This window comes from Lycorma delicatula, chromosome 4 (assembly GCF_047948215.1).
Source record: "Lycorma delicatula isolate Av1 chromosome 4, ASM4794821v1, whole genome shotgun sequence".
NCBI classification, from domain to species: domain Eukaryota; kingdom Metazoa; phylum Arthropoda; class Insecta; order Hemiptera; family Fulgoridae; genus Lycorma; species Lycorma delicatula.
In genome coordinates, this window is record NC_134458.1 from 190,210,528 (window position 1) to 190,222,618 (window position 12,091).

General features: G+C 29.8%; 1 protein-coding gene and 1 long non-coding RNA gene across 2 annotated transcripts in view; one reads left to right on the forward strand and one right to left on the reverse strand.

Annotated features, from left to right (window-relative positions):
* LOC142324159 (uncharacterized) overlaps positions 1–2,461 on the reverse strand; it is a 62,186-nt gene extending 59,725 nt beyond the window's left edge. The window contains exon 1 of the mRNA XM_075364878.1: positions 2,440–2,461. The gene's annotated coding sequence lies outside the window, so the exon portion shown is untranslated. The remainder of the gene's footprint in view (positions 1–2,439) is intronic.
* Positions 390–11,454, forward strand: LOC142324160 (uncharacterized). The gene is made up of 3 exons (XR_012756230.1): positions 390–1,602; positions 3,704–4,114; positions 11,263–11,454. It is a non-coding gene; the product is annotated as an uncharacterized LOC142324160 (long non-coding RNA).
* The last annotated feature ends 637 nt before the right edge of the window (positions 11,455–12,091 follow it).

Below are 12,091 nucleotides of genomic sequence, written 5' to 3' on the forward strand. Positions count from 1 at the left end.
ATTACGTGTTTGTTTACGTTCGCGTTTTATACAGTTATAATGGCATCTAACAATTCGTATAATGATGCAGTCGATGTTTTTTTTTTATTTACAAAGTGATGAAGATTGAATGAAAATGGGAAAGTGACAAGAAAGGATAAATCATTTCAATGTTGTGAATGCAAAATCGCTTTATGTAAAGATCCTTGTTTTAAAACTTTTCATTAAAAAAAATTACCTAAAAATTAAATTTTTTAAAAAGTAAAACTATTTTGGTGTAGGCCTACTGTAATTTTAATAAATATTAGTGTTGGTGATAGTTTAAGTGTGAACCGAATGTAAAAAAATTTTTTATTTAAAAACAGGCTTTCAAAAATCTGCTATATCTTTTTATTCATAAATGGTAGAAGTATATATTATATATCATTTGAAACTAGAAGAGTTGAGGTTTTATATGTTGTTTTAAGTACAAATTTTATATTATTTTTAGTTCTAAATTTACGAAGTTACAAATATAAGCAAAAATGGCTACCATTCTACAAACAGGCACATTTTGATACCCCCAGCACTAAGTGTTAAAGTACTCTTGCTTTATTAATACATAAGGAAATATGAATCTTTCAGTATCCACAGTGTATTCAGTTGAGGATAATGCAGTGGTTTGTTACATGAAGGTCACCAAGTGTAAAATAACTCGTATTCCCTGACAACATCTTACTTGGGAGTATTGAATTGCAAATACTGCAGAATTACATACATTAAATCATTTATTTTCTGAAGAACAGGAAATTCCTAATTTGTTTCTAGGGAACATCCTGAGGTCAATACTGCCTCTATTCAGACCCAGGCATGGAGGTTTCTGAAACTGTGAAGATCTGAAAAAGCTTTTTCTCAATTTGAAGCCGGATAGGGTAGGAATGGTTGATATGAATGAGAAAGCTCGTTATCTTCACATTACTTACTACTATATGATAAATGTAATTCTAGAATATTACAATAATAAAGATTTAACCCTTTTTTTAACATTGCTTTATAAATAAAACAATTTCCAGCCTGCAAATCTTTAATTTATTACTAATTTACATTAAGATTGAAAGCAATATATTATTTCCATCACCAAAAGCGATGGTGTGAATCATTTCCAGTATCTGTGCAATAGATAGATCTACTCTAACTATATGCCATATGACTATAATCAATAGTAATTATTTCACATAATATGAACTAAATAAATGAATCCTTATACTATATTAATATTAAAGAAATATAAATTACTTAGCTCATGTAACTACAATTATATATTTTTAAATTTAAGATTATTCAGCAACGTATTTTTTAGTTACAATAAAACAGTGATCACCTTGGTAGCCACCAATTTTCAGGTTGACATTTGTTATGTAAATCAATTAATTAAATTGTGACCAGTTCAAGAACACTGGTAACATGAATATAGAAAAGTAATGATACTTTAAACTGGATACAAACTGAATTTGGATGTGCATCCTGCAACATCACTAATTAGTTATAACTTAATCCATGAAATAGACAAGTTGTTAGCATCGCTGCTAATTAATTATTATAAACATTTCATGTTGGAAGTCATTCAGAACTTTAACTACATAAGTAAATAAAGTATTTAATTATTTTACTTAGCAATTAGTTAAACTTCTTATTGTTCAAATATATCTGAACATTACATACTTTACTAGTAATACTTTAATTATCGTAATAGTAATATTATTATAATATACGATCATGTAATCTTTTGTCTTAACTTTTCTATTTTTAAAAATTACAAATCACTTTTAGTAATACTACAATACATATTATTAGAATAAAAGAACTTAAGAAGCAGGCACGTGTAAACATTATACTCTCAAAACCTTTTACTAGTCTTAAAATAAAAAATATATTTTTACTGTTTAATATTAACAGAGGTCTCAACTTGAACAAGGTAATCTCTACTTTAAATGATGAAGGAAATATTTTAACTTGGAACAAGTACTATTTATTGCGATTAGATCCATAAGACCATGTGAAGGGAAGATTTTTTGATAAATGAATAAATTTAAAAATAAACAGAAAAAATTGAAAATGTTATAAAATATTTCATTAAAAATAAATCATCAAATGTAAATTTCCAAAATAACTTGAAAGTTTTAGAAACATCTCATGAGCATAAACAGCTGAAATAATTACAAATTTTACATTTATGAAATAAAAAATAAGTATGGCTTAGTTAACGAATAGATGGCCTGTTTAAAAATGATAATTAAATGTAAACTGATAACTCAAAAAATATCTTATTTAAATTTTATAGTGATGTTGATTTATTTAACTAGCTATTCAATTAATATGTACCATATCTAAAAACTATGCAAATAACTGCTTAAGTTAGTACTTAAGCAGTAACTTTAAGTGTAACTAAAAAATAATATGCAACTTAATCATAACACTCACCACTACACTTATTAATTACACATCCTGAAAATACATGTACGTAATAGACCTGAAATATAAAAAAAAACATACACAGACATGTACATACAAGTTTTCTTTATGTAAATCCAACTTAAATTAAAATTTTATACATTATAATAAAGAAAAGATAACCATTATTACTTCTCAAATAAGAAGTTTTATCTATCGCTTAACAGTAATATCTTTTTACAAGTTCACATCAGGCCTTTTACATTATCTAACCTGATTCTACATTCTCAATTAAATTAGGCAGGGAAAGGTTACTATTCTGAGGCCAATTAATAATAGATTAAGTTATATACATGCAGCACATTAAAAAAAATCTGCTTTAGAACTCAAAAAAATTAATAAGTCTAGCCGATTTAATTTAGAGACTAACATAGTACAAGCAAGCAGTTAAAAACGGTTTAGCCATTCTTACTGCTTGTTCCTTTGCACTAAAATCACACTCAGAAAGACTGGCAGACAGAGAGTTATGTACACACACCTTCCATGCAAGAATAAATATAAAACAGAAATTAACTTTAATGATATTCCTATTGAAGAGCACAGAGTTGTATCATGATTATAGTTTTTTTTATTACATTCTGAAAAAAAATGTATAAATGACAACTGTACTGGAGTTTATCAAAAACCCCAAGACTTCCAATTGTTATCAAACAAAACAGTTTTGTCTTGCTGATACAGGATTTACTAATGCGGATACAAGATATATAATGTTTTTTTTTTTTTTGGCTATAACTGTTTTAATTTTTATTATTAACAGCCAGGAAAGTCATGTTATACTTTGCCAGTATTTTTAAAATTATAAACACATGAAATAATATTTACGTATAAACACAATTCAAAAGGTGATGAAAATTATATGCGCCTACATTTATTTATATGTTGAACAGAGATGCAGAAAATTCAGGTTTTTTCATTTTTCGTCAGTGTTGTTGCTGATCAGCTGTTACACAATATTATGGGCTGCATTCAAGTCCAAGTAATGGTAAAATTACTTTCATTTTGATTCCGAAAGAGTACTGTAATAATTTACTAATTCAATATCCTAACATAAGCCATATAAATGAAAGATAGTTATCTGTCATTAGTTATGAAAAACTGAATTAACTGCAATTCTCTGTAGGAGAATATCATACCCAACAATATTCTTATTCACTTTATATCTGCGAAATGTACCTGCAACAACAGGACCAAAATACTATCACAGATTTCAGAAAGCAATTCATTTGAATTTTAGTTACAGATTGGAGTGTCAATGGGTAGATAAGCTATTCTACAGAGAAAAGAAATATAAATAGCGCCAGCACTTGCCTGAATGGATCGAGGGAATCCATGATAAAGCCTTAAACAGAGGAGTATTCAAAAATTAACAATTAATCATAAAATAAAAAATGCGATCAAGTCTTTTTAATTAAAACTAATTTAATTAAGTTAAAAATAAAAATAAAGAAATCATAAAGTTTATATTACTTTATTAAAAGAGAAGGTATGGCGATCATGTCGAAAATGAAGCAAATTTTTACATTTTTAGGATTTTTTGTGAATTTTTACATTTTAGGATCCAACTAGTTGATCTAAACCAAAAAAAATCTACTTATGCGCTTTTGACCTTACTTCTCAGGACTGATCAAATGGATCTTCAAATCAGGTCAAATATTTCTTCTATATATACTGATAATTTTTTTTTTTAATTTCATTATGGGGGTTGCAATAAAAACAATTTTGATTTTTTTCAAAGGCATTTTAGAGAAAAATGTATTAAAGTAAATTTATTACCTACAATGCATATATGAGTAATCCAAAAGATCTTTTTTAAAAATCAACCCCCACCTCTTAAAATTGAGATTTTGTGTAAATTAAAATTGAAAGTTTTTGTTCTTTTGCTCCAACTTCCTTCAGTTTTCAAAAAATCTTTAAAACTTATATACCATACACAGGATCATCAAGAAATGTCTATAATTTTTTTATAAATTAGACCCTGGATCTAAAATGCAGAAAAGTCTTTTTGAAAAAATGTTTTTTCTTATTATAGGAGTTATTAAAAGGTGTTAGATTTAGAGAAAACTTTATTTAAGTAAATTTTGTTAAGCTTAACCTATATATGAATAATTTTAGAAAACCTTTCCTTAAATTTTATTCCCAACTCTAAAAGATATATAATGTTTTTTTTTTGGCTCTAACTATTTTAATTTTTATTATTAATAGCCAGGAAAGTCATGTTATACTTTGCCAGTATTTTTAAAATTATAAACACTAGAAATAATATTTACGTATAAACACAATTCAAAAGGTGATGAAAATTATATGAGCCTACATTTATGTATATGTTGAACAGAGATGCAGAAAATTCAGGTTTTTTCATTTTTCATTAATTATTATTTAAAAATCCATCAAACAAGAGTAATACTGTTTCTGTAAAAGAACATTTTTTAATTATATTTTAAATAAATGGATGGGAAATGTTTTTAAATGGTCCAGTAATTTACTAAAAATGGCAATGCAACCATTATTTCTTGTAAGCCCAAGTATTGTACTGTATTACATGAAAACATTTTGTTTCTGATTTGATGGAGGTAAATATTGTTATTATTTATGAATCTGTGACTATTCTTTTTAGCAGAGATGATTTCAAATTGCAGGCTATTATTCAAAATATTTTATGAAGTAGCTGTTGACTGATGGGGGTCAAATGGGACCCAAAATTTTTTTTGGCAATTATACTCTAAAATAAAAATAATTTTGATGATAAAATCAAATTAATTTTGATGATGTGGTTAAGGGAATCTACTGGGATGGAAATGTTTTACTAAAAATTTATGCATTTAACACTGCATAATTTTTAATGTAAAAACATCAGTTGATCAAGTAAATCAAAATTTTTTAATGAGCATTTTGACCCTTTTCACAGTAGTACTCTAAATATTTAAATATCCTGTAAAGTGTTAACCTGGGATATGCAAACTTTTCCCGGCTTTTTTTTAAATATTTTTTGAGAGAAATTATTTTCAAAGAGAATGATTCAAACATCAAATATTTTAATTCTTGGTATTTAAGGGCACTAGAGTTTTTTAATTAAAGGGATTAGGGACTCTTGCAAGAGTCCCATGGAGGAGCAAGGGGACCCAAATATATTAGACCTATTATGATTTTTAATTTTTTCTGAAAATAGAACATTTCTTGAAGAACAATTCACATGCTATGATATTTTATTTTTCCCCGTGAAATCAGACAGTTGAAGGTGTTACAATGTTTTCATCTTGGTTGAAAAACCAAGAATGAAAACAGAATGTCTGACCATAAAGAATCTAATCACAAAATTTAATGGATAGCAAGTGTAGTGGATCAGTGGTTTTCTCAAAATATATATATTAATCATATTATTAATATATATTAGAAGGGGTACTACCAAAGGATGAAGTTTGAAGCATAGGGAGGTGATATGTACGATTGCTATCAATCTATGAACTTTGAAAGGATTATGCTTTAAAATACTGCAGAATTTTTCACACTGGTACAGTAATACTGGACAAAATCTGTGTCTTTCTATAGCAATAAGAGAAATCTTTATAATCTTATATACTGTCATATGATAGTATATGAGAGTATGTTAACTGTCATATGACAGTATATGAGATTATTAAGTATAAATAGGCTTATCATATTTTTTTGGGTCCAACCCAGGACATATTTTTGAAATTACTTAAAAGTTTTAACAGTTTACTGAAACATTAAACTATTTTTATTCAGCTGTATTTTTCATTAGACATGACTTTTTTCAAAAATGGTTTGTTTATTTTAATTACATCATAAAATTCATAACAAGAAAATTCTAAATTAATTTTAACATTTAGCAGATGTTTAACAGTAGATACTGAAAGTCTACCCCTTTCTGCAGACCAAACATTCCCCGTAATTGAAAAAATTCTCTCAACTGGAGCAGATGTCCCAGGCAAAGACATCACAAACTCACCATTTTAGAAATGTTGTAACATGAAATATCAGTCTTTTGAAACACCTTAAAAATTGCTTTCCACTTCTTTTCAGTAGTATCTGGTACTTTTTCAGAACTTGAACCACAACCTACCCTTTGGTTTTGAATTACCTGGTTCAACATGTAAGTTCATCAAATAGATCATCAATAGTTACAAAATCTTTTATAATTCCATTAACAACCTGTGCACTCTTCTAAATCAGACCAGGCAATTTCAGTTCGTAACTTTATCCACTGAAACTTATTAACTTTGTCAAAACTGGCTTTCCACAACTCTAGGCATTCGATATCAGAATTATAAAAATTGTCTAAGGTTGAGAAGAATTTTTGTTTTTGTTCCTGAACATCATTTTCTTTTAGAGTGCATAGCAATTCTTTGGCAGAAGATGGTATAAATCTGTGGGTTTTTCTTTCCTGAAGTTGACAAATTAATTCAGAATATGTGTGAAATGCTTCTGTTGCTGTGATAGAATTAGCTTTTAATTTCAGAAATATATTATTAAACGATTGTAGAGTACCATATAAAAATTTCAAAAGCAGTTCACTTTCTAGATTTCCAAAAAAATCAAATAATAATTTTGGGCATTTGTGACAAGATAAGTATGATTTTAGGCTATCAAAAATGGAAAGAATTCTTTCTATTGCAGGTATCAAACTAAGGAACCTCGTACTGCTATGAGATAGTACTTTTTGTAATCTGTTTCCAAAAATTCACAGAATTCTTTAAGTTATATGTGAAAATATAAGTTATAGTGCATATATGTGAAAATATTTATAAATTTTTATTACAATAACTTCTACGTCCAGGAGTGTTTGTATTGAATTGTGTACAATGTAGGCTGAATAACCAATTCCTAAAATAGGTCTATCTAAATCACTTTGAACTTTTCTGAACACATTTTCTTCACATTCCTTCTCCTCACACCACCAAAATTACTATTAGTGTTATCAGCAGTATAACAAATCAACCTTTCTCCAAGTTTGTATTTTTTCACACACTGCAAAAGATACAGAGTCTAAATTTGAGCAGTTTCACCTGACACTTCATCAAAATTTAAAAGTTTAACTTGATTCCCTCCTCCAGACTGAAATATCGTACAAAATTGGAACAAATTTTATTTCACTTCTGTTTGAGCTATCCATCATTACTGTTACATAATTAATGAATTTCCAAAGAACTCAACATATCAAATAAATGGTGAAACAATAATTGCCTCGGTTTTGGTTCTAGCAGATGAAAATTTTGAGTCATATAACTTTTTAACCGGTTTAGATGTGCAGTCTGATGTTTTGAAACCGAGTTTGTGTCTAGCAGTGTGGTATGAAATTATAGCTTCTTTAACAGCACACTAGATCACTCTTATTGTTATTCCCATTTTTGGCTTTAAAAAAAATCTCATGTTTACTGAAGCAGTACCATTAATAGCACTCCTATGGTTAGCTGTTTTCACATGGTCTTCAATATCACCCTTTCCTTTATGTGCAACAGAAAATTCTCCAGTACATAGTGTGCAATAAACACGTTCATTGTTACTGTCATTACACAATTTCATGTAATTGTATGACTGGCAAAGTCAAACTGAACACAATGCTTAAAATCTTGGAAAGAGATTTTGCTTGATATCACCAAGTGCAATGAGAAATTAGATTTCACAGAGAAAAAAATAATTGCTCATCTCATCTCGCTGAACTGGGAGGGCTATTCAGAAATTAACTTCTGGTCCTTGGTATTGAGTGAAGGAATGGGGATAGTGATTCTATCTTTGTACAGTTGAATAACCCAATTCAGTGAGGTTTTATAGTAGTGTTACTGGAAATATCGCTCTCTTGTTTGTTCTTGTAAAACTATCATTCAAAATGGCTGCTGTTTAGAAAATCTCATTGATTGTGAAGTGTGTGTGGACCTCATCCATTTCCTTCATGCAAAAAACTTGTCAGATGTTGAAATTCATCGTGAATTTTCTGCAGTATATGGAAGAATATCATGAGTGACAGTGAAGTAAGACAGTGGTGCTATATGTTTTTAAAAAGGTTGAAGAAACATTCAAGACAATGAAAGAAGTGATTAACTCTGCACTTCTTGTAAGCACCTGCAATTATTATTGTCAATGTGAAAATTTGAGAAAATCATCAATAACAGAGTTATCTGAATTTTTTCCTTGCATATTGCAAAAGTGCTGTAAAATTGTAACTGATATGTTAGGCTTTACAAATTTTGTGCTTTGCTAGGTGCTTAAGCTTCTTTCTGACTAACGCACAAAAAAGAGAATGAGGTCACCCACTAATCTTCCTTCACCGTTGCTGTAACGAGAAGGATGAAATCCTTGACCTCATTGTAACAGGTGATGTGACATTGGTTAAATTTGTTAACATGGAAACAAAAGCTTAATCAATACAGTGGGGGCACCAGTTCTCTAAAACCCGTAAAGACACGTCAAACACTTTTTTCTTAAAAATTGATGGCATCAGTTTTTTGGAATCGTGAAGGTGTGATATTGGTTGATTTTATGTAAAGAGTTATGACAATGCTGAAACTTATCATGAGTTGTTACAGAAATTGAGAAGGACTGTACAGCATGCTGAGTTCAGGCATTGTTTTTCTTCACAACAACGCTTGTCCGCATACTGCAGTGCACACTCAACGCCAAATTGACAATTTCAAGTGGGATTTGTTTAACCATCCTCTGTACAGCCCCGATTTGGCTCCCAGTGATTATCACCTTTTCCCAAAAATAAAGAAATCAGCAACACAGTATTTTGAAAATAATGATTTGAAAAACAGTGTTACTACCTGCTTAATTCACAGACAGCAAAGTTTTATGATGAGGATATTTTACAACTTGTTTACAGATATGAAAGTGCCTTAATTCAGATGGCAGTTATGTAGAAAAGTAGTTGTAAGATGTACATGAGAAATCGTTTTTCATTTATCAGTTTGTGTTTTTTTATTAACGAATCAGAAGTTACTTTCTGAATAGCCTCCACAGTTAGTCATTGCCTGTAGATAGAATGTATGTAACAAATACTGGTAAAAAAGCAGTGTAATGAGTACGCAACCACATATTGTACATAATAAGCTATGATGAATTGATTATACTTTATTGCCATGAAAATTGTCAGTGTGTGATAGTTGCCTTAACATGTTATTTGTTGTTTGAATTGTGGTTAATGCAGTTAGTGCATGATTTTTTCATATTATTATAACAATCTGGACAGTAGATTTAACTGAAATAGATTTCTTTATTGTTAAGGTGTTTTTATTTTCTAACATAACCTCATTTACTTTAACAATTTTTTGAATAAAAGGAGCTTATCCATTCCCATTTTTTTTTTTTTTTTACCATTATAATGTCTTCCCTTTTTTAAATAATTTAACATTCTTCTTTACCAAAAATTTAAATACTTGTTTCAATAAATTCTGAATATAGCATTCTTTTGATTTTGATGCTCAGGTTGTAAAAACCTTTTCGCTGTATACTCTTTGAAAAAGAAAATATATATCATGATTTCATTTGACGATCCTATTCTTTCTAATTACTGCTCATCATATCCATGGTCATTTTTAATATTGATCCTGCTCATCAACATACCTTATTAATAAATTTAATTTTGCAAGCTGTCTGCCTATTTTTTCTTCTCTTCATTGCTCATCTCTAATGTATGAAGAATTATAGGGTTGTAGTATCACTTTTTTATAAATACCTTCTATGAATTGATTCTTTGTAATTGTTGCCAGATTCCTCTGATGGCACACGGTCCTTATAACAACCTTGTAGCTCAGAAAAGGGGTGTTTGGGATTTTGTAATGGTGTTCCTGAAAAGTGCAATTTGTGCATTTGATGTGGTAACCCAGAAAACGGCTGCTGAGTTCAGTTGCCGGTCTCTGGTGATGTTGGTTGGTTCAGCTGGTGGGGAGTTGCAGCTCATTTATTGGAATCAGACTGAGCTTCTCCTCAGTGACAGTTTGTTCTCCAATACTGTGTGGCTCACAGTGTTGGGTCAGCATCTGTTGTTGTCACCACTATGTATCCTGGCTGTAGTAGGCTTTGTTGTGCTAGGCCAGTGGGAATGTGTTCGTCTGCTGGGTGATCCCATGATGGGCCGGCTCCTGCTGGTAAACCTGTTAGTCAGGCTGCCAGCAAGAGTGCTTGAAGCCTGGCAGGGTGGGGGCAGAAATGTGCCGTCTGCTCCTAGTGACTTGGTGGGCCGACCAGGCCTGTTGCTGAGGTGGGGATGTTGGCATCCCATCAGCAGATCTCCTAGCCCCACATTGGGCTGGTCAGGAAACATTTTCCATCTTTTTCTTCTCCCCCTGGTGGGAATTCAAGAGTAAATGCTTTCACCTTCCTGCATTGCTGTTTACATAGCTGCCAGTGCTTGGTGGGGAAGGCCAGATTGGTGGATGCGGGGGTAGCCATGTGTTTTTGACATTGACATTGAACTGGCTACTGCTGCACTTGCCAACATGAAGCAAAGTATGCGGCAACATAATAAGACTTATGCCTGCAAGGCCCTCATATATATCTTTCAATTTTTTCCACTTTCTTCAACTACAGCAAAATACTGTTAAAAAGTTTTACAATTTGTGGTTGTTTTGTTAAAAATCATCATTCACTTTTGGATCATTCAATTCTTTGTTGTTATTACCATGCTTTATAACCTTGCATCATCTTTTTACATGTATAGCATCTGAATTGACTGTATAAAAGAAGAAAAGCTAGTTTTTCAATAGCATTTTTACTGAAATATGTTTTTTAAATAATTATTAATCAGTTATATATATATATATTTTTTTTCTTTTACAGGTATGGCCATTAATTAAATTCCAGTTTCACCAACCAGTTACTCAGTTGGAATATTTTACTTCGGTTAATTTTAAATATATTCTTAACATAATTTTTAAAGTCTAAATACATGGAAGTTAATTTCAGTTGACTAAATTTGAAATTCATTTTATTTATTTTACAACCTTGTTTGTGTAAATTTAATGAACCAACTTAAATAAATAAATAAACCTTTTTCTAATACGTTTTATTATTTATGCAGCTTTTTATACCTAAGTTCAAATGTTTTCAAACTTCTAAAGATTGTTTTTATACGGTTAAAATTATTAATGATATGAATTCTTAACAGGATTATGAAAATAATTTTGATTTTATAAAAAAATTACTTATCAGTTTAGATCATCATCAGTTCAATCGGTTCTGTTCTCATGTGATATCTTATGTGTGAGAAATTATTTTATCCCTTGTACATGCTATAAGTAACACATGGGCACTTGTATTCATTAAGCCCTAATCAACAACAAATAAAAACAATTTTATTATTCATAGCTTGCTTATTTTATTTATAAAAAACTTTTCATTAGCCATAATTAGTGGCCATTAATTTAGTGTTGTGTAAATTTGTAATTCTTTAGGTTGTAAAATAATCATCTGATAACCACTGACTGGTAAGATACTAGACTAAAGGAATGATATCCAAAGATACTAACAAACGTAAAATTAGACTTGCTTCAGATTTATATTCAGATGAAGTAAAATACAAGGTGTAAACAAAAAATATCCAATCTTGGCTCATAAAAACAAAAATAGTTAACATAGTTCAGTGACTTTTTTCCCTTCAAATTAGACT